At 41.2% G+C, this 22,782-nt stretch overlaps 1 pseudogene; it reads left to right on the forward strand.

Annotated features, from left to right (window-relative positions):
- LOC126184189 (uncharacterized) overlaps nucleotides 1–22,782 on the forward strand; it is a 61,799-nt pseudogene that overhangs the window by 19,009 nt on the left and 20,008 nt on the right.

Raw genomic sequence — 22,782 nt, forward strand, 5'->3', positions numbered from 1 at the left:
GACTCTGACAGGTGACACGTACGTATACATCCTATCTGATCGCCTGTATCCATTCATGTCCATTGTGTATTCCGACAGAGTTGAGCAGTTCCAGCGGTACAATGCGACATTCCACACCTCCTGAATCGCTACACAGTGGCTCCAGGAACACTCTTCTGACTTTAAACACTTCCGCTGGCCACCAGACTCCCCAGATATGAACATTACTGAGTGTATCTGGTGTGTCATGAAAAGTGCTGTTCAAAGGAGATCTCCACTCTCTAGTAATCTAACGGATTTGTGGACAGCCCTGCAGAATTAGTCGAGTCCACGGCACGTCGTGTTGCGGCACTTCAGCATACTCGCGTACTCGCGGGGGGGGGGGGGGGGAGGGGGAGGGGGGGGCTACACGATATTAGGCAGGTGTACCAGTTTCTTTGGCTCTTCGATGTAGTTCCATACTTCAAACAATGCGGAAAATATTTTTCAAAATCAAATTATAAATTCAGGTAAATGCCCGAATACAGAAAATATGAAGCCTACAAAAACTTCATTTCAATAGAAATTTACAATAAAAATTTTAGTTTACTTTAATGTAACTATCGAAATACTCACTCTCCAGTCATCTGATCTGTTCTTTCTATTTAGCGGCACGCTCACTTCTGTTTTATTCCATATGGTTTCATCTGTTCCCTTGTCTACGCACGCGCAGTGTATTGCTGTTAGATAGACAACCTCGCCCTCCTGAAACTTGCTACAGAATTTTCTTTACGTTTACTCTCCGTGTTCCCATCTCTTCTCTTGTCTGAGCTTCCCCGCTATGTGATGCTCGAGGTCAGACGGTCACGTCTTCCCGCTTACGTATCAACCATCACTACATTTCGCTGATTCTCATTCTGACTGTTGTAACTGTCAGCGATAATGAATTCCAATAGTATCTTTACTAAAAGTCAACACCTGCCATAAACTTGTTCTTCTGTCATGCCTTTTCTCAATAAACAGACTTTCACTTTCCGATTGTCACAAGTAGCTGACACTTCCAACCTGCTGGGTCCATCTGATTTACCCGGTGGCTTCCTAAGTCACCTTCTGTGACACATTCACCTTCTTGCTCTTATGCTTCTTTTGGTACTCCGTTTCTCATTAAAAACAATAACAGTCCCCCAACTCCTTCAGCTTCACAAGGGGACCGCTCCTACTCGTCATCACCGATTTCGTCGAAAGATACGGTACATGCAAGGCTTCGCCAGAAATGAAAATGACAAAAATGAGAGCTGCAGATGGCCAAGAGCTTAGAAAATAAATATTTTTGGTGCCGGTCGGGTGAGGCATAGGCCTTTATGTTAGTGTAGTTTTCAGGCAGCAGCTAGCGTAGGAGAGAGAGTTCAGAGTATTATTCCGAAGGTCGTGGTGTCGAGTCCTTCTGAAAAAAAACCTGCTTTTTACTATTTAATTTTCAATGTTTACGTAACTTACACTGCGAATGAAACGAAATAATGATCAATAATGTAAATATTGATAATTCCATAAAAGACATGAAAGGGAAATGCAAAGGAAAGTTTGCGATTGCAAATAAATATCTAAGAAAGAATTCCACTTACAGAGGCCCTCAGGACTTTGCAAAAAACTTTTAAAAAGGGCAAATAAATATCTAAGAAAGAATTCCCCTTACAGAGGCCCTCAGGACTTTGCAAAAAACTTTTAAAAAGGGCTTCTAACTAGTGTGTCCAATACATTAAGTAAATCGAGAATTCTCATTCGTAGATTCAATGGAAATGTTCTTTTTTAACGTCACGCGTAATAAAATTGTTTCATTCATATATTTCCAGATGGCTAGGACCAATGACATAAAACCAAATCCTGACCATCACGGGGCAGAAGTAGTTCTCGTGAAATGACAGAATATGAAAAGGCAACCCACTAGTATACAGTGCGATATGCTATAACACTTCCTGCATAATTATTTCCAACGGTCCACGTATGCCAATAGGGGGGGAAAGGAGAGAATCAGCGCATTTTTTTTAGTGTGGGTGGAATACATCATGAGCAGGTACGCACTCAGGGGCAAATCCATTGTTCTCCTTTGATTGAGAGATCATTAACCTATTGTCCTGCTAAGATCCTTCCTTTTGATTTAAGGCCCATAACCTATTGTTCGAGTCTCCCCCTCCCCCTCGCCCCCCAGCCCCACAGGTATCTTCAACCCAACCTCTTACGCTCGCTGATTCAAGGGTATTTGTTTATTTATTTTTAAAAAAATCAGTTCGCGGGTGTTGAATTTCTTTTGCCGACCATTTTCTGCTGTTTGGAAAGATGCAGGTCCTGTAAAAAGTAATTAAATCGATCGCCTTTCTTTTTATTACGATCACACAAAGAATTTCGTCATGAAACACCTATCACTCGTAATTACACAGTTTAAAATTTATCGATCACGAAGCATGCGCCGTCCACTGGACTGCACAGAGCGCCACCGCACATGCTGTCAGGGGTCAGGGTGCACTGGCGGCCACGCAAAGCGATGATGCGGCCGTCAGCTGCTGAGCCACGCGCAGGTGTCCGTTCTGGTCGAGCAATCGTAAGATGGCGGCATCCCTTTCATACTTGACATCTCAGAAATTCCTGTTGAAACACGAGTTTACCTAACCACTATGGTTAACGCATAGCCTTTGTACCTGTGAGACCAGTCAGATGTTTGCATAGCAGCTCAGCCTCGCAGGTGCAGTTAAAAGGTTGTCAGAGCTATACTGACATTACATGTCTATCTATATAACAGCCAAGTCTCATTCAGGACGTGCTATAGAAATCTTGCCGGCCGGTGTAGGCGAGCGGTTCTAGGCGCTTCAGTCTGGAACCGCGCGACCGCTACGGTCGCAGGTTCGAATCCTGCCTCGGGCATGGATGTGTGTGATGTCCTTAGGTTAGTTAGGTTTAAGTAGTTCTAAGTTCTAGGGGAATGATGACCTGAGATGTTAAGTCCCATAGTGCTCAGGGCCTCTTGAACCATATAGAAATCTTTTGCAATGCTTTCAGAAACTGTTTACGAAAACATCTCAGAAAAATACAGGATCCATTCTACCAAGCAATCCTAATGAGGTAACCCATCCCTTATATATCAACCATTCTCAGAAATTGTAAAGTGCAGTAGAAATAGTTAACAGTCGCTTCTGGTGTCGTAGGAGCTTTCGTGACGTCTCAGCTTGTCTGCATGGAAATTATTGTTCAAAAATGGCTCTGAGCACTATGGGACCTAACTTCTGTGGTCATTAGTCCTCTAGAACTTAGAGCTACTTAAACCTAACTAACCTAAGGACATCACACACATCCATGCCCGAGGCAGGATTCGAACCTGCGACTGTAGATTCTATTAATATGTCATCTTTTACTGCCTGAGCTTTGTAAAATATTATGGAAAAATCTGCTCCAGGAATCTTTTGTTGCTCCAGACTGAAGCGCCTAGAACCGCACGGCCACACCGGCCGGCGAAATTATTGTCCTAACAGGACCTGCTTACACGAATAGCCCACAATAATATCGAGTGCATTCTTCCGTATCGTCCTAATGAGGTACCCCATCCATCACGTGTTGCCCTGTTTCCAACATATGCCTCAGAAATGGTAAACGTTCTCAAAAGCCTTCATCATGACTGTGCATGCTTGTGAAAATACCGTTAACCATAAAAGCATTCTTGTTGTCTGGAAAGACAGTACTGTCTAAGCACAAATGGGAAAATCAGAACAATAATGCAAACAGAATTCGAAGCACTGTCCTACAGAAGAGAAAAATGGTTGGAAGTTTCGGTGTCCTGCTGCTACTGGTCTGGAAATGTCCTAATCCCATAATGGCGAATAAGGGAAGGCATCCCACAGAGATTGACGGTCTGCTTCAATTTGCCTTTCAACACTTGAACAAAGAAGACATCACGTTACTCTCACAACTTTCCGTAGATACCTTGTCCCATCTCGTTCGAACCAGTCTGTAGAGGCTCCTTTGTCCCATCAGAAACGATGCCTTGTGAATGAATGGAGAATTCTGATTGGCTCTTACTGAATTTAACAGCCAAATTACTGATTCTGCCAGTGTGGGAGCACTGTGCGCCTTTCTTTTTCTGCAGACGAGTCTTTCAGTGGCAAATCTATTTTGTATAGATCGCCATATTGCACTGACAGTTAAATCCGGCAGAAGTGGTCTACAGCTCATCAAATATGAAAAGACGCTTCGCCAATTACACTGCTGCCACTGGCGACAGAAGATTGAACATTTCAGCGTGAAACCGATCTCCAACCCAGCTATATACCACCACATACTGCATCGATGTGCTAAACACACAATTCGTAACCTGAACCATACAAAATAACCAATTCTGCGTCCTGCATATAGCTATCGGCGATCAGACTCTACTACATATACCACGAAGACAGACAGCACAAGCACATGCACCTTATATAGTCCTCTCTACACTAGTTATTTCACTCGAGCTCGGTAGGTCATTCACTGCAGCCAACAGTCACTAGCACTAGTCCTCTGCCCCGGCACACACACTAGCGCGACGTGTGACTGAAGCACTCTCAGCAGATGACGTCACTCTCTGAACTGTTGTGCGAAGGCTGGGTCGGTTTCCCAGAGCACAAAGGCGTTACTGTTTCTGATTCAGACCTGATTGCTTGCTTGCTTTCTACATCCATCTCCAGATTGTGGGATTACTAGAACATATGTATTTTTTCATGGTTTGCCAGAATATCATACAATTTTTCCGATATTTCTCGATATCAAGCACATAGCAATATCGCTTGCATAGCAGTATAGTTTGCACAGCATAGTTCTAAAGATGTAGACTGGAAATTATTACTCTACAAACTTAGAACATTAGCGAGGGGGAGTGCACTATAAACCACTGAGTAACTATAAACTTATCTCGTCTGTGAAGACCTTTATGCGAAAACTCGAAAAAATACAGGAAACTAACTTTTGCACTCATGAATACCAATGTCGGTGATGTAACAGATTCCAAATCATCCTTATAATTTACAAAGTTAACTAAGGTGTTACTCATGTCTAGAGAACGAGTAAACGTGTCTTCCACCCGTCTTTCACCTTCTAGATGCACACAACACACCACAATCGATGTTCTCTCAACCAAATAAAGACGAGAAATGTGCAGAAGTAGTCAACCGGACAATTCACATAGGAGGGAATAATGGTCCAGTGCAAACTTAGATTTCTATTAAAAACACTCGCGATAACAAAGGCTGCCAAACACATACTAAGTGTCAGTTCTCAATTCAGACGACTAGAAGGCGACACGCGTAAGTTATGTATATTCCTGTACCCAAACCGGCCTTTCCATTTGGAGGGCGCCTGCCATTAGGCGGAAACGAATCATTCCCACCATAGGCCACCGCCGCCACGTGCCACGCACCCCCAGACAGAATCGTCCTAGGAAACTGGCCAAATATATATTTGAGCGCTGTACTTACAATTAAAGATTTTTAACTATGTAATTAGCTGTGATAGGTGTTTCATGACAGAATTCCTTGTGTGATTAGAATAAAAAGAAAGGTGATCAATGTAATTAATTTTTAAAAGACCTGCATCTTTCCAAACATCAGAGAATGATGAGCAAGAGAAATCCAACCCCTGCAAACTGATTTTTTTTTAATTAATAAACAATATACCCTCGAATTTCCTTTCATGAGATCCTCCCTCTCCACTGCAGAGCCGCCAAATTCCAGGTAGAGGTTGGGAGGGTGAGGGGAGGGGGACAGGTGAGGGCATCGAAGAGGTGGGAGTGATCGATTTCGTCAAAAATACTTTAAATTAATTAATTAAGCATAGTCCATACGGTGCCTTGAATCCTATAAATTGTGTATGTAAATGACATTCCACACATTGTCTAAATTGCTCAAACAATATTCCATACACTTCAATCGACTTCCTGACAAATTCTTTATTTAAATAAAGAAACTATATTCCATACACTGCCATAAATAATTAAACGATATTCCATAAATTGTCTAAATCGTTTAAACAATATTCCATACACTGCAGTCGTATTCCCTCCAAATGACCAATCAACTGTATTTTTCCTACCGATTTCCGGGAGGTGGGAGAGGGGAGGGGAGGGGGTTACCAGAGGGCGAGGGCTTAATTAATTGTAAGTATTCAGTCAAATTGGTAAGAGTGAGAGGGGGATATTCGAATAACTCAGACCTAAAAGTGTACCTTATCAGCGAGGGGGAGGGGGAGGGAGAGGGATGCAGGTTTCCTGTGGGGTTGGACGGAGATGGGTGGGAGAACGATATGTTAAGGACCTGTCAATCAAAAGAAAGGATCTTAGCAGAACAATAGGTTAATAATCTGTCAATCAAAGGAAAACAATAAGTTTGCCTCTGAGTACATGCCTGGCCCTGTTGTAGGAGAGCCACACTAACAAAATGCGATGATTCTCTCTCTCTGCCCCCTACTTATGCCTACAAGATATTACTGGCTCTTTTGGACCAAGGATTCTAAGAAGGATGGATGAGTACACAACAAGATATAGGAATGTCGTTACTACTTCATTAATTGCTGAGAAAGTTATAACATATTTATACAGTACAAAAAATTTTACCTGATCTGATGAATCCTTATATGCAGGAGGACAAATTTCTTTTGTTAAATGATTCATGCGGTGGACAAACAAATTCACAAGTACCTGACTAGATTTTTCAGGATGAAGAAGGATAGAAATCACGCAGTATTAAAGTGACTCCCCACAAATGTAGTCTGCCTGTGCAACTCTGCGATGTCTATTTTTGTGGTCAGATAAAAAATTTGCTGAAAAAGCTTGAAAACTGCTCTTACCTCAACTAGAGAGAAAAAGAAATTACATCCCAAGAAGACTGTATCAAAATTCATTCCATTGTACATCACCAGCTATACTTGCCAATGTTTGACGAAACGATGCTTTGCGCGTGGTTTTCTGCCAAACCGTAGGATCAGAGAGAACCTATTCTGAATGTAAGTCACTTGTTTTTCTATAGAAACCTTATAGCAATCATGTAATTGTTAATATACGGCGTTTACAACAAGTGCAAGATGCCGAGAAAATTACTGCTTCCCTTGTTCTTACGATGGATATCACAAGTATGTGCAAATCATCAACTGTAAAATAATAAAAGAATTTAATTTTATATACAAATTTCTAGTATGCGTCTTACAATGCCTTCTTGGAAATTATTGTGCAGTCTCAAATCTTCCTTTGCTGTTCCTTTTCATGTCTTTTATGAAAAATATTAATAAATACTATGTTACATTGAGCATTATTACAAATGCGTGCTGAAGAGTAATGCCTCCGAATTTTTTATGCGAAACTTCTAGAAGCTTCTTAAATAAAACAGACGTTATCAAAGCCGTGTATCCACAGAGTGCGGCAGCGGTTCGCGGCCACACAGTAACGGTTTCACCCCGCGGTTGCCGCGGTCGAACGTGCTTTGCAGCGATCAGACAACGGAGCAGTCCACCATCCCGCGCAAAGGGATCTCTGAATGCTGTGCTCGGTGCAGTCAAGACGGTAGTTCTACTGTTCGTGCGCAGTAAAAATGAACAAAAAGATGAACCTTGCCGTAATAGAACTCTACAAAGCAACAGAGGTGTTGTAGAAACCAATGTACTAAAATGTGCCTGAGGACGCATGGTAGGACATTAGCAGAGAAATAAAAATGCCGATTCAAGAACTGAAAAACAAAATGGTACCTTTACCGGCTTCCTACAGAAGAGAGAAGTCTCGAACTAAGAATCATTCCACATCAGGTTATTGAATTTCTAGGGTACGTAGAGATTGTATTATTTTTAGTTACGTAAATGTGAGAATACACTTATTGATAATGTTTTTCTTTACTATAAGGGTTTGTTTTATGAAAACATCGACGGTGGTCTGAGACTGCACAATGCATAAATCTTATAATATTTTAGATGTAAAAATGTTAATTTATGAAAATGATGAAGTATCAAAAGAGTATAAACTATACGTAGTTTTCAGATCACTAATGATATCTTAAAATGAAACTTGTGTGTTGTTGAAAAGTATTTCATAGTTGCAGACTGAATAATGAATTTATACACCAACTGCAGAAACTACGGGCACACATATTTAACAGTTGTTGTGTTTACAGCTGCAGTAACTGGTAGTTTCAAGTGGTTTGCTTTCCATTTTATGGCAGATAAAAATAATCCCAGTGAAACTGTGAATACATTGCAAGATTTACATATTTTTCATTACAATATCTTCAATTTTTAATCGTAGTATGATTAAGGAAAGAAAACGGAGTGAGCATGTAGATTACAACGACATTTTAAAATTATTTGGGTTAATAACTATAGTTCGAAGGAACTGCACCGTTTCTAACAAAGTGTCTTGCGAGACGCAAACGAATTTCCTTGGCACTGTTGCTCGCTCTTCGCTAAGTAGCTCTCAGTGGCTTGAGTAACGACCACTTACGCTTCTTTTTCCATCAACCATCAATTATTACTCCACTGATCTCCGTATCGAGACTACCTACTGAAGTGTAAATTGCATTTTTCTCAAAATGTTGTATCAGTTTAAAGTAGACATGAAAAACTTTTTTTGTTTTTTCAAGTTTCAATAATACCGGTTTTTTCGTAAGAGCCTTAACACAGAACTTAGAAAACCAGAAACATTTTCCACCACTCCACATGCTCTTGATAGCCTATGACTGAACACGCTTTCCGTAATACCTTTACCAGAGTTTCCTTCAAATGGTTTCATAGTGCATATATTCATTTAATGTGAATGCTTTGTCAGCCAAGAAGAAATAAGAACTTGAGTTGCATATATTACTTGGAGTACAGTTGGAGTAGAAATGTTCGGCGATTTTTCTTGTAGTTTCTTATGCAACTGCGTACTTTTGCAGACACTGCCATCAGATATCCTGTCCTTACACAAAACATCCACATAAAGAAAACTGTAGAGCGCATCCACTAGACCAAATAAGACAATGCTGAAAAAATGCCTGTACGAGGTGCATTCAAGTTCTAAGGCCTCCGATTTTTTTTCTCTGGACTGGAAAGAGATAGAAACATGCGCATTGTTTTAAAATGAGGCCACGTTCATTGTCAATACGTCCCAGAGATGGCAGCACCGTATGGCAGATGGAATTTTACCGCCAGCGGCGAGAATGAGAACTGTTTTAAATACTTAAAATGGCGACGTTTTCCTTACTTGAGCAGCGTGCAATCATTCGTTTTCTGAATTTGCGTGGTGTGAAACCAATTGAAATTCATCGACAGTTGAAGGAGCCATGTTGTGATGGAGTTATGGATGTGTCGAAAGTAATTTCGTGGATGCGACAGTTTAATGAAGGCAGAACATTGTGTGACAACAAACCGAAACAACCTCACCCTCGCACAAGCCGGTCTGACGACATGATCGAGAAAGTGGAGACAATTGTTTTGGGGGATCGCCGAATGACTGTTGAACAGATCGCCTCCAGAGTTGGCATTTCTGTGGGTTCTGTGCACACAATCCTGCATGACGACCTGAAAATGCGAAAAGTGTCATCCAGGTGGGTGCCACGAATGCTGATGGACGACCACATGGCTGCCCGTGTGGCATGCTGCCAACCAATGTTGACGCGCAACGACAGCATGAATGGGACTTTCTTTTCATCGGTTGTGACAATGGATGAGACGTGGATGCCATTTTTCAATCCAGAAACAAAGCGCCAGTCAGCTCAATGGAAGCACACAGATTCACCGCCACCAAAAAAATTTCGGGTAAGCACCAGTGCTGAAAAAATTATGGTGTCCATGTTCTGGGACAGCGAGGGCGTAATCCTTACCCATTGCGTTCCAAAGGGCACTACGGTAACAGGTGCATCCTACGAAAATGTTTTGAAGAACAAATTCCTTCCGGCACTGCAACAAAAACGTCCGGGAAGGGCTGTGCGTGTGCTGTTTCACCAAGACAACGCACCCGCACATCGAGCTAACGTTACGCAACAGTTTCTTCGTGATAACAACTTTGAAGTGATTCCTCATGCTCCCTACTCACCTGACCTGGCTCCTAGTGACTTTTGGCTTTTTCCAACAACGAAAGACACTCTCCATGGCCGCACATTCACCAGCCGTGCTGCTATTGCCTCAGCGATTTTCCAGTGGTCAAAACAGACTCCTAAAGAAGCCTTCGCCGCTGCCATGGAATCATGGCGTCAGCGTTGTGAAAAATGTGTACGTCTGCAGGGCGATTACGTCGAGAAGTAACGCCAGTTTCATCGATTTCGGGTGAGTAGTTAATTAGAAAAAAAATCGGAGGCCTTAGAACTTGAATGCACCTCGTATTTATAGCACTCTGTGCTTGAGTTCATGGGTGCTTGTAACGTGATATGCTTTCCGTCCGTAGTACCTACAGCATGTGGAAAATCCCACTTTTTCTCAAGTTGTTGTGCAATGCTTATCCATTCTTGTTCTGAATTTGGAATCTATAAAAAAAATTAAAAAAACATAATATGTGAGATTTTTCGTTTCAGGAATGTGAAGTGTCACACTGCGATCAAAGTTTAGTTTTTGGGGAGGAGGATGAACACTGAAAGGGTGGTAACTGCTCCTAGGTCACCAGAAGCATCTCCATCCAAAAGGCACCTCAAACCTAAGAAATCAGTCAACGCTGCAACCACACAACAAAATCAGACAATGCTAATGGAAGCATTCGTAATCTTGAAATAGGGTTCAATGACGACTATAGACCCCTAGTTTACGTATGGTCAGCATGTCGGCAGTGAGATGAGGACTTACGATCCACATACCTTATCACAAGTGAAGCATGCAATTAATAACCTAACTTTTGATGCTGATATGGGAAAATATTCGCACAGTTATGCCACCGAAAATTACACCGAAGTAGGGATACCAGTAACAGTCGTTTCTCATGTTTCTGCTACAAACTATGTACCCAAAGCAATGAAAATGCAACTTCTCCATCCACCCCCCCCCCCCCCCAGACATATCTGGATACTTGTCTAAGTAATCAATATACAGGAGTCCAATAAAAATTTTATTTCTCAGTGGGCTTGTAGTTACAATTTCTTTTTCACTTTCTTTTATACTTTCCTTCAGAGTCTCGATAGTGGCATCATAAACCTGAGGCACTATTTTTCATATACGCTTCTGGGAGACACGTAAAATGTATCGCATGCTTGCATAGGTGTCTCCTGTGCCTAACAATCTCAAAGTAATTGCGAACTTCTCGCTCATAATAATCGCTTTTCGAAACTGTGTGTTTAGTTTTCTTATTTTTGGCCCTATCATAGCATTTAATTGTTCGCAGTCATGTAACGACAATGGAGTAAAATTTTTAATTGTGTCTTCTAAAACTTCTAAAGTCATATCTTGCATAAATCTGTTTCCATACTGCATTCTTTGGCGATACAGTTCTCTCTGTCACCAAAGCATTTTTCTTTCCGACTTCCTATTGTTTACGATGTTAGCCATCAGGATTAAGTCATCCGCTGCACGTATCGTATTCATGGTCTTCATGTACACACTTAGTACCCAGCGATCATCAGCGAACACCCGCCATGGAGTGAAGTCGCGTATCGCCTGCGGGTGGCTACCGAGTGCGAACACGCGCAAAACTACCGCGCACAAACTGTTGAACGCGGCCACCGTGCTGAATGAGCACATGGCTAAACGTTCTACATCTTTTTCTTTATGTCTCTATGTTTGCAGCTCTCTGCCACTAGGTGGGACCGAATTGTTGCGCGTAACATGACGATGTGTAACGTAACTATGTGCTGTAATCAAGTTTCTAATTCGAAGAGTTCCTTGACAGGTGGAGCACCCAGTCGTTCAGCATGACAAGACTAGACCACGCACTGTGACATCTGCAACAATCCGACGCCTTGGGTTCACAGTCATCGATCATCCGCGATATAGTCCCGACTTGGCCCAATAAGATGAACACGTTCGAGAAATTCACTTCGATAATGGTGAAGTGGTGCAAGAAAAGGTGAGGTTGTGGCTCTGTTAACGAATTCAGACATTATAGAGAGACGGTATCAAGAAACTGGTCTCTCGTTGGAACAAATGTGTTTGTCATCAGAGTAACTATACTAAGAAAGAAAAATGTAGACATGAAGAATAAAGATGTACAGTGTTAGTAATGTTCGTTTTATTTAAGTAACTCTAAGAGTTTTCATATAAAAAGTTGAGGCATTACTTTTCAGTATGCCCTCACAGGATTATCTACAGTGCAAGTAATGTAAAAATTGAAAATAATAAAAATTGCACGTCGTGACACGGCCCCACGACCGTGGGATTACCGATATGAAATCCTTTCACTGTGCCAACCAATTCCTGGAAACTACGATAACATAAACAGCTCATACCTCCTCCACCCCGTGTCAAAAATGTTATTGTTCTTAAATGTCATCCGAAGCTCCCAGTTTTGTCACTTTCATTTCTGTTAAAGCCCTGCATATACCACTAATTTTCACGAAGTCGGTGATGACGAGTAGGCGTCGTCACTTTGTCAGTCCGCTAAATTTCGACGATGTCTTGCTTCTTCAGATGTATACAACTTCTAACTAAAGTTATTGTTGCAGCAAATTCTCTCTCTTCTTCATCATCCTTTTTACTACATCTATAGTATCTATATTGCTGCTCCTCTTTATCGTCCTCTATTTTGTCTTCCTCTTCTTCATCTTCTTTCTTGTTTTCCTCTCCGAAATTCTCTACCTCCGATTTCTTCTCTTTCTCTTCTAACTTGTCTTCTTCATTCTTCATTTCATTTTCCTTACAAAACTGATCATTTTCCCGAAAATAATATCCTTTCTTATGGCGTAAAGTCAGCGGTGGTACGCCAGTCGGGATTGACAGAGATGAGAAGGCTGTGAGAAGAGGTCAGTCAAGTGCACACTGACCGACTTCTCTCCAGGACGACAACGTAACAGCAGTGGCCCCTAGGGAAAGACGACATAAGCGCTGCAGCCAACTGGTGGCAGCCCACTTCGATAGCAGCTTTAACGTTAGCCATTTCGTTAGCTGACGCATTGTAGTCTCTTCATTAACAATCTCTACGCAGCTCTGTTAGGGATCAGCAGTCACTGCAGTTCACTTGGCAAACTTTTGCTAGGAATAGTCGCCAGGACCCGAAGTGTTACTTGTGTCTGTCTATTCTGAAGAAGAGTGATTATTCTATACATCGCTCTTTGCTTGTGACACTTCTGTGTAACTGCACTTTTGGATGATCATGTATAAAGGACTAAAAGATTTCTCAGACCAAAGTTAAGTATTTGTATTTGTCTCGTTGTAATAAAACTCATTAATACGAGTTGTTTGATAGATTGACTAGCGAAGCGAGTATGCAGAACACCTTGACACAACATCCTTGTCGCATTATTCCTCCATTTTCTAACTTACTGTATTGAACTGGGGACCTAGAAACGACGGAGAGACTTCGTGGCGCCGTAGCCCTCAGTGGTCTACAACCCCACAACAGACCACAGCAGTCCACCCACCCCACCGCCTCCCCACATCGAACCCAGGGTTATTTTGCGGTTCGGCCCCCAATGAACCAACCCCCCCCCTCCAGAAACGTCTCATTCTAGATTAATTGCGTGGTAGAGTAATTATGGTGTACGCGTATGTGGAGACAGTGTTTACGCAGCAGTCGCCGACATTGTGTAACTGAGGCGGAATAAGGGGAACCAGCCCGCATTCGCCAAGGCAGATGGAAAACCGCCTTAAAAACCATCTACAGGTTGGCCGGCGCCCTGGATTCGTCCCGGAGACCGGCACGCCTTCCCTCTCGGGAAGCAGCGTGTTAGACAGCACGGCTAGCTGGACAGGCTTATCTTCACATTATTCTACTCATTTTGCACCTAATTTTTTTCCATATCTGCCTTTCTGCTGTCGTGACGTCAAGCAATTGCAACACCACCACCTTCTCTCTTTCAACATTATGCAATGACATCATCTTTCTACTGTTCAGCGCCAGATTCTGCTTCCAAGCTTTCTTCCTGTTTGACTAACGTAAGAATTAAACCAACTCTGACTGCTGTATTTGCTATAATTTCGCTCACCTTCTTTTCTTCTTCTTTACGTTCCTCTCTGATCTTTTCTACTTATAGTAACTGTTTGCTGTCCTCCAAAATGTTAATATTTATCGTGGCTCCTCTTTATCAACTGTAACGTTGATTGTCGTAATACGCTGTAGCTCCCGCTTTACATTGTAGCTGCACAAGACGTCGTTTCTGACTGTGTAACCGCAGCACAATTAGCTAAATGATTTGCCACAAGTGATTCCCTAAAAGTTTTCAGACAATAGCATTGATAGTTACTGTTTCGATGCTGGTTTCTTGGTGCAGTGTGTTTATTGTAATCGTCTTCTCGGTACATACTGATTTAGTGGACCCGGCTGTTGATTCATGGATGTGCGGACCGCCACAAACTCGCTAATTAGTTTTGTGTGTTTTCTTGGTCATTTTTTCTTCTCGTGTCATCTCATTCTTTCGAAATTCTATTATTCTGTCCGCTGTTCGATATTCCATTGTATCCTCCATTGTATTACCCATGTCTGTTCACCCCACTGTTCTTTGGCATCTTGTTTTACATAATTCGTGTGTGGTTTGGATGATGGATTAGTGTTAAAATTAATTTCAGCTCACTTTTCCCGACAGACTATTCACTCTGGCTTCCCTTCAAGACCAATAAATAAAGACTCTTCGTCAGAGACGCTACTTTAAGAGAATGCAGAAAAAAATAATGAACACAGCTACCGGTCAGTTGCTTTATTTTCAGTATTTTCGAAAATTTTTGAGAGAGCGGTGTCTTAGACGTCAGTGACACATCTCAGTTCACATAATTTGTTGTAACAATCGCAGTTTGTTTCAGGAAAGGATTATCCACAGCAAATGCTATTTATTCTTTTGTGTATGAGGAACTAGCAGGAATAAACGATAGATTAAGGAGAGGAGGTATTTTCCTAGATTTAATTTTGTCGACCACAGAATTATTTTGCGTAAGATGGAAAGTTTCAGAGGGAGCATTAGGTGACGATTGTCTATAACAGGATAAGGAATACAATAGAAAACGAATGGGTGGCTTCAAGAAATGAAAGAATGAAGGCAGCAAGGAATCAAATAGGCAGAACGAAAAGTCCTAGTAGAAATCCGTGGCTAACCCAGTAGATATTGAATTTAACTGACGAAAGGAGAAAACACTAAAACGCAGCAAATGAAGCAAGCGACAGGGTATACAAAGTCTAAAAATGAGACTGACAGGAACTACAAAATGGCTAAACACGAATGGCTAGATGACAAATGTAGGGATTAAGAAGCATAGGGGAATATAGATACCGTCTATAGTAAAATGAAAGAGACTTTGGACAAAAAGAAAACTAGCTGTATGAATATCAAGAGCTCAGATGGAAAACCAGGACTAAGCAAAGAAAGGAAAGCTGAAAGGCGAAAGAGTGTACAGCGAGGCTGTACAAGGTAGCTGAACTTGAAGGCAATATTATTGAAAGGGAAGTGGACGTAGATGAAGATGAGATGGGAGATGTGACACTACGAGATGAATTTTGCAGAGCGCTGAAAGACCTAAGTCGAAACAAGGCGCCTGGGACTACTGATAACTTTGGGAGAACCAGTCGTGAAGAAACTATTCCATCTGTCGTGCAAGATGTGTGAGACAGGCAAAATAGCCTCAGATTTCAAGAAGAATGTAATAATTCCAATTCCAAAGAAAGCAGGTGCTGACAGGTGGGAGTATTACGGAACTATCAGTTTAATAAGTCATGCTACCAAAACTTGAATTCTTTGCAGAAGAATAGAGAAACTGGTAGAAGCTGACTTCGGGGAAGATCAGTTTGGATTCCAGGGAAATGTAGGAATATGCGAGGCAATACTGACAACACGACTTCTCTTCGAAAATAGTTTACGGAACGGCAAATACACGTTTGTAGCACTTGTAGGCTTGGAGAAAGTTTTTGATATGTTGACTTTAATACTCTCTTTGAGAGGGAGCGAAAAACTATTTACAGCTTGTGCAGAAACCAGAGGGCAATTATAAGAATCTAGGGGCATAAAAGGGAAAAAATTGGAGTAGGAACTAAAGTCCAGGGAGAAGAAATAAAAATTTGAGGTTTGATGATGACAATGTAATTCTGTCAGAGACGACAAAAAACTTCGTAGAGTAGTTGAACTGAATGGACAAAGCCTGGAAAGCAGGATATAAAATATCCGTCAACAAAAACAAAACAAGGATAAGGAAGTGTAGTTCAATTAAACCAGGTGATACTGAGGGAATTAGATTAGGAAACGAGACACAAAAAGCAGTAGTCGTGTTTTGCAATTTGGTCAGCAAAATAACTGATGATTGCCGAAACAGAGAGAAAATAATATGTACAGTAGACTGTCAATGGTAAGAAAAGCATTTGAGAAGAATATTATTTTTGTAACATCGAATCTAGAGTTAAGTGTGAGGAAGTCTTTTCTGGAGGTATTTGGCTGGAGTGTACCCATGTGTGAAAGTGAAACATGGGCAATAAAGGGTTTAGGCAAGAAGAGAATAGAATCTTTTGAAATGTGCTGCTACAGAAGAAAACTGACGATTAGATGGTGTGATCGCGTAACTAATGAGGAGGTAGTAAACAAACTGGAGAGACAAGAAACTTGTAGCAAAACTTGACTAAAAGAAGGGCCTGGTTGATAGGACACACTCTGCGATGTATGGAGGCGGGGTTAAAAATCATAGAGGGAGCACAAGAGATAAATGTAGTAAGCAGATTCAGAAGGATCTAGGTTGCAGTAGTTATTCGGAAATGGAGAAACTTGCACGAGATAGAGTAGCATGTAGAGCTGCATCAAACCAGTGTTCGGACTGAAGACCACAAAAACAAGTTGAAACACTATGGCATCATCGAAAAAGCTCAAAAACGTTTCGCTTCATACCTGGAAAGTAAGAAACTGGAGATTGTCCTCCTTGTCAACAAACGGGGATCATTTAAAGTGTAGTGTGCCACAAGGTTCCATTCTGCGACCATTGCTTTCTTTGTTTTGAATCAATAATCTGTCACTACATATTAAAAAGATTCAAAAATATCTCTTCGAAGACGACGTAAGAATTATTGTAGAGCACGTGTTCGAGCTAATAGTCAGCAACACCAATAATTTGCACTCTCTCTGACAGTGAAATGCGAAGAAAGCTTCTTTACTTTGCTTCCTTTCACTTGATTATCTCCATAGCATCACTAAAAACACTCTTAGCCCAGAAAAAGGCAGTCGGACAGATCTGTGGATCCAGTTAGCGAGCTTCGTGTAAGCCATTGTTGAAGTGTCTACGAATTTTAACTCTGCCATCCCCGTGCATATGTTCCATGAGGTATTTTGTTGACCATATTGACCCATACAGAATAATGTGCAACATTTATTCAGTGAAAAGTAGACGGAAAAATGGTTAGCACTTGGATAACACTCCCTAGATATTGTTCTGAAAGATGTGCACTATTTAGCAGGTTTCATTTTCAGTGGACTTCTGGCAAACTAAGTGACAAATCCCTTGTCTTCAAACCTGTGTCGTAAAATTTCCTTGTGACACTCTCTTTTGTTATCTACACGAGTTCCTCGCAATAATTACGAACTTTCCTCTAAAATGTGTTATTTATTCGTATACTTTGTCACAATTTTTTCATGTTTTATTAATTCATCAGTTCTTTTGTTTGCAAATGTTCTTGTCAGCATTCTGTATATTATTATTACTATTATTATTATTATTATTGTTATTATTAGTGACAGCAGCAGTAGTAATAGTAGAAGTACTGCCAGTATTAACTTTAATGAAGGAATACATTGTCCGTTGTACGCTGTATCGTGCTTTATTAAAATCATGCTATTAGCGAATTATGACCGTGAACCATTATCAAGCACATACGGTATGTCGTGTATTACACATCGTGCTCATCGCATTCAACTGTCAGGCTGCACCACTTAGAACATGTTATGATGACGTACGAATTTCGATTTTATGTACGTGACATACAGGAATGTGATGAGCACTATATGTGACATAGCAAATGTGCTTGATAATGGCTCACGGCCGAAATTAGCTAGTAGCACGAGTTTAATAACGCACAATACAGCCTACAGTGGACAAGGTATTGTTTTATTAAACACTTAGAGGCTGTGGATTCCTACAAAAGCAAATAAAAGGTATTAACTTTATTAGTTCATAGTCAGTATTATTTCTTATATTGTCGCTATAGACACTCAAACCATCTGAATACTATTTGTCGTGTTAAAATTGTTGTTTCTTGGTAAAACTTTTATGTTAAAAGTGTATTGTATGTAAATATCCCTGGCACGATGTAAGTGAGGACCAGATGGTCCTAATCGGAACAGATTAAACAAAAAATAAATAAATATGCTTACTCGTCCACGGAACCTGATAAATAAATAAAAATATAAATGCCGTTAACACTATACTAATAGATACTATGTGAAAAAAAACTGTTTTTGAAAAATTAACTGTTACTGTCTACCAAGCGGTGTATACTGCAAATGGAGTGTAGCACGAAACTTTTACCTCTTTATCGCAGTGCTTCTAACAATGAGTACGAGGTTTATCAATATTACTTGGGCAGACTGCGTACGAGGCCTTCACACAGAACAAGGAAGAAGTATAGCGTGAAGAAATATTTTTTCATTATTAACGGTTCAAATGGCTCTGAGCACTATGCGACTTAACTTCTGAGGTCATCAGTCCCCTAGAACTTAGAACTACTTAAACCTAACTAACCTAAGGACATCACAAACATCCATGCCCGAGATAGGATTCGAAACTGCGACCGTAGCGGTCGCGCGGTTCCAGACTGTAGTGCCTAGAGCCGCTCGGACACCTCGGCCGGCTCATTATTAACGTTGACGAAACATTGCATATAATGTTATAGATAACTATTTACAAATTGATGAACTCTTCCAGACCTTCTATAACATATTTCTTGATATCTATATTAACATGTTATTTATCGCGTGATCTATTTTGACTATGACCAATGATAGGTGACGGCGTACGAGCTGAACGTTCGATCAACTTCGGAGTCCTGCGGTTTTTTAAGTGCGAGGCGTGCTTTGACCATGAATGTATGCGTCAGTTATTCCACATAAAGATACGCTTTGTCAACGAGGATGCCATTCATCTGCAGTAATAGCTGCGTCGCCCGAAGCGCCGTCGGCTACCATTGCCGAGCTCAAAGCTTGCATCAAGCAGTATTGCCACCCTGTCGCCATCTATGGAACTAAGTGGGCAGTGGTATGCCACAGCTTCGCCGTTCACGAACCAAGAATAACACAAGTTCGCCTGATTACGCAAGATCCAAAGAAGAGGTCACACAAAGCTACCACTGTACTTCATTGTCGCAACTTGTTAACTTTGCCTTTCAGTGACCTACTGGTGCACGACCAGTTTACTGGAGCAGTATCACTAGTGTATCTCGTTTTCTTTGGATATTATCATCACACTTCTACTGTGACGTCACTCTATAATTACACACTTCAGTGGCGTTCGGCCTAATTTTTTAAATTCATACCACCCTTTTCAAAACTACAAATCTTCCAATGCCAGGTTTTCACGTAAACAGTCAGCACACACTATTCTGTAACTGCTGTATTCATTTCTTCATCAACAGCCGAAACCACAGAATGTACTGATGTCGCACGCTGGGGACTGGAACGAAGTTTACTTTCTAAATCATCCCAAAGGTGTTCCATTGCGTTGGGGACGGTACTCGGGGCAGGACAGTTCATTTCAAGAATATAACTGAACACAAACTATTGCCTCACATTACCTGCTTTATGAAAGGGTACGTTGTCGTGCTGATATAAACAGTCATCGTCTCCAACCTGTTCCTCTACTGTAAGCACTACACAATGCTGTAAAATGTGTTCAAACACATCCGAATTTAACGTTTTCTTAAGCTCAATAAGGGGACCACACCCTAACCACGAAAAACATCGCTATTCCCTAACTCCACCTCATCCGTTTTTCACTATGGCGCTACATGTGATGGCAGGTAAAAATCCCCAGGCGACAGTCAAACTCACACCATTCCATCCGACTGACACAGTGTGCTGCGTCATTCATCACTACAAATAACTCTTTTCCATTTATCTACTGCCCAGTATCAAATGGTTCAAATGGCTCTGAGCACTATGGGACTTAACTTCTGAGGTCACCAGTCCCCTAGAACTTAGAACTACTTAAACCTAACTAACTTAAGGACATCACACACATCCATGCCCGAGGGAGCATTCGAACCTGCGACCGTAGCAGCAGCGCGGTTGCGGACTGAAGCGCCCAGAACCGCTCGGCCACGGCGACCGGCTACGACTACACAAATGTGTTATGTGAGTAGCTGCTCGGCTATTGCACCTCATTCTTTTCATCTTCTTACGTTTAGTCAATGTGCTAGCTGGACTGCTGGTAGCACTTTGGAAGTCACTCGTGGCTCCTTCCGCCGATTTAATGCGATTTTTTACAACTACCTTCCGCAATGCTCGACGGAGCCTGTCCATCGGTAGGGCCTACATGAGGTCGCCTGGTCTTGGTTTAGCCATAGTTCACGTTTCCGCATTTACCGCACACACGTCGTAAGGACACGAATGCCACATTAACCCCTTGCCTACATGTCTATGCTTATTTACCCGTAATGCCACGTAATGCTACGTCGCATATACACCGCAGCAACGCCCTCAAATGGAAGCTTTTTGATCGATAATTAAATTAGAGGAATTGGTCAGGCTACAATACAGAGCAATGAAAACATATTTAGATCCTATGTCGACATCGCCGGCCAATGTACTTCTTGTAGAAGTAAAAGAATTACGATTCCACATTCGACGATAGTTACTATCAAAGAAATTCTTCCAAAGACGTCACACGGACTCCAGTAACGTACCAGTCGGGAATATAGAGCAATTAATCTACTTATACAAGAGAAAAAGAAAAGTCTTACTCACAGAATTCCTCTTATTACAACAAGCTCCGATAGGCTCCGAGTAGAGTTACCATTAATTCTACAAGAAAACCACTTACCAAAATACGCCTATCCACAGGAAGTAGCTTTGTTGGGTAACAAATTATTTTAGTCGCTCTCATTGACAAATAATCCAGCAGACAGCGAGAATACAAAATTTCCCGTTGAAAGTGCTTGCCCGAATTATGATCAAAGCTACGCGATCGGCTCCAGGCCACTAGAAGGAATAAGATATTCTTTCTACTACCCTTCAACAAACAGTACAGGGAGGTATGCTATACTTAATTAAGCAAATACTTACTACACCACTGAAATATCAGCAATTCGAGATAACCTGTGGCATAAGAAATAGATCTATTCATAATAGACTCTGAAAGGTGTACGTTTGGGAAAAACATTGATTATTCTCAAAGATTGTAACAAATAACCCCTGATACTTGGAAATACGCAGAATGTAAATTGCTGATGCCAAAGAGAAAGAGCTTAAAACGTGATCTGATTCATGAAATACAGTAGATAGAAAATAGTCACACAATACACCTTCATGAATTCAGCACAACGAAAAGAAATGTGGCTATTATGTGTGTACGTGGCACAAAAGTGAATAAGTTCGTAAATGCAATAGATTACTTTGAAAATGTGCTAGATTTGAGTCTGTATTGTCCAGCTGTGCACTGGGGCTGTCTCCCCGTTTGTGTACACACACATTCAGAAAGTAGAAAATATTTAATTATCACAGTGATCATTTGATATTCTAATTCTCTTCGCACATGACATTGTACCACATAAGTGAGGCGATACAACACTACAGGTGTGTCCTATAGAAGGAGTCAGCAGCCAATAAGACGATGACCCACCTTTCATCAACATGTGAAGCCTAATTATCATGAAGAGAATTCTAGTCATTATTATTTGTGATTTTCAGTATAGTCGAATAGCTGTGTTGTCAGAGTGACTGTCACTCCCTTACTTAATACTTTCTAGACGGGCCCCAGTCACAGTGGTCCGACGATTATAGCATGGCAACTTTAAATGTAATAAATTTGTTGGGTGTGTCATTTGAAACAGAGAAATCTGCCTCAGGTATTCGTAAAAGATGGATTATGAGATGGTAAAATTAGCGAATATATAAACAGGTTTACTAAATCATGTTGTTATTCAGAAAAAAAACTGCACATACCGTCGCTACACATTAATTGCCTAAGGGTGGTATGTTTTGAAACACCCAGGCATACAGAGAGCTGCATTAAAATTTGGACATCAGCAGAACATTTCTTTACGGCACGTTCGTCTCCTCTGGCTCTTACTGACAGAAGAAAGTAGGCTGGAAGCAACACAGAGTAGAAACGTACAAGACGTTGTGTTCGAGTACATATCGGTCAGAATTCGAACACTACGTGGTAGGCAACGTAGAGACCCTTCCTCGTGCTATCTACATGGTTTCAATAGAGGGAAGGAAGAGCAATCTCAGCTACGAAGTTTTACGCAGTGCAAAAGCAAGACTCGGGCGCCGTCCTTGTGACTAACTGCCACTACACGAGTCCTGCTTCACTACCATTAAAAAAGTGTTAACTTAATTATGACGATAAGATGACAAGGACCACTTGGCCCAGCCCCGTGAAGACTAGTATTGGTCTTGAGCAAACCGACATGCCAAAGTCTTAAGTTTGTCGCAGTTTTCGAGCACAGATGCTGTTAAAGAGCTTGTATTGACTGATCGAAACTGGTTAGAAGAAGTTATCACAGATTATAAAAAGGATAAGAACCGCGATTAGCAA

The sequence above is a fragment of the Schistocerca cancellata genome, chromosome 4, assembly GCF_023864275.1.
Source record: "Schistocerca cancellata isolate TAMUIC-IGC-003103 chromosome 4, iqSchCanc2.1, whole genome shotgun sequence".
NCBI lineage: Eukaryota > Metazoa > Arthropoda > Insecta > Orthoptera > Acrididae > Schistocerca > Schistocerca cancellata.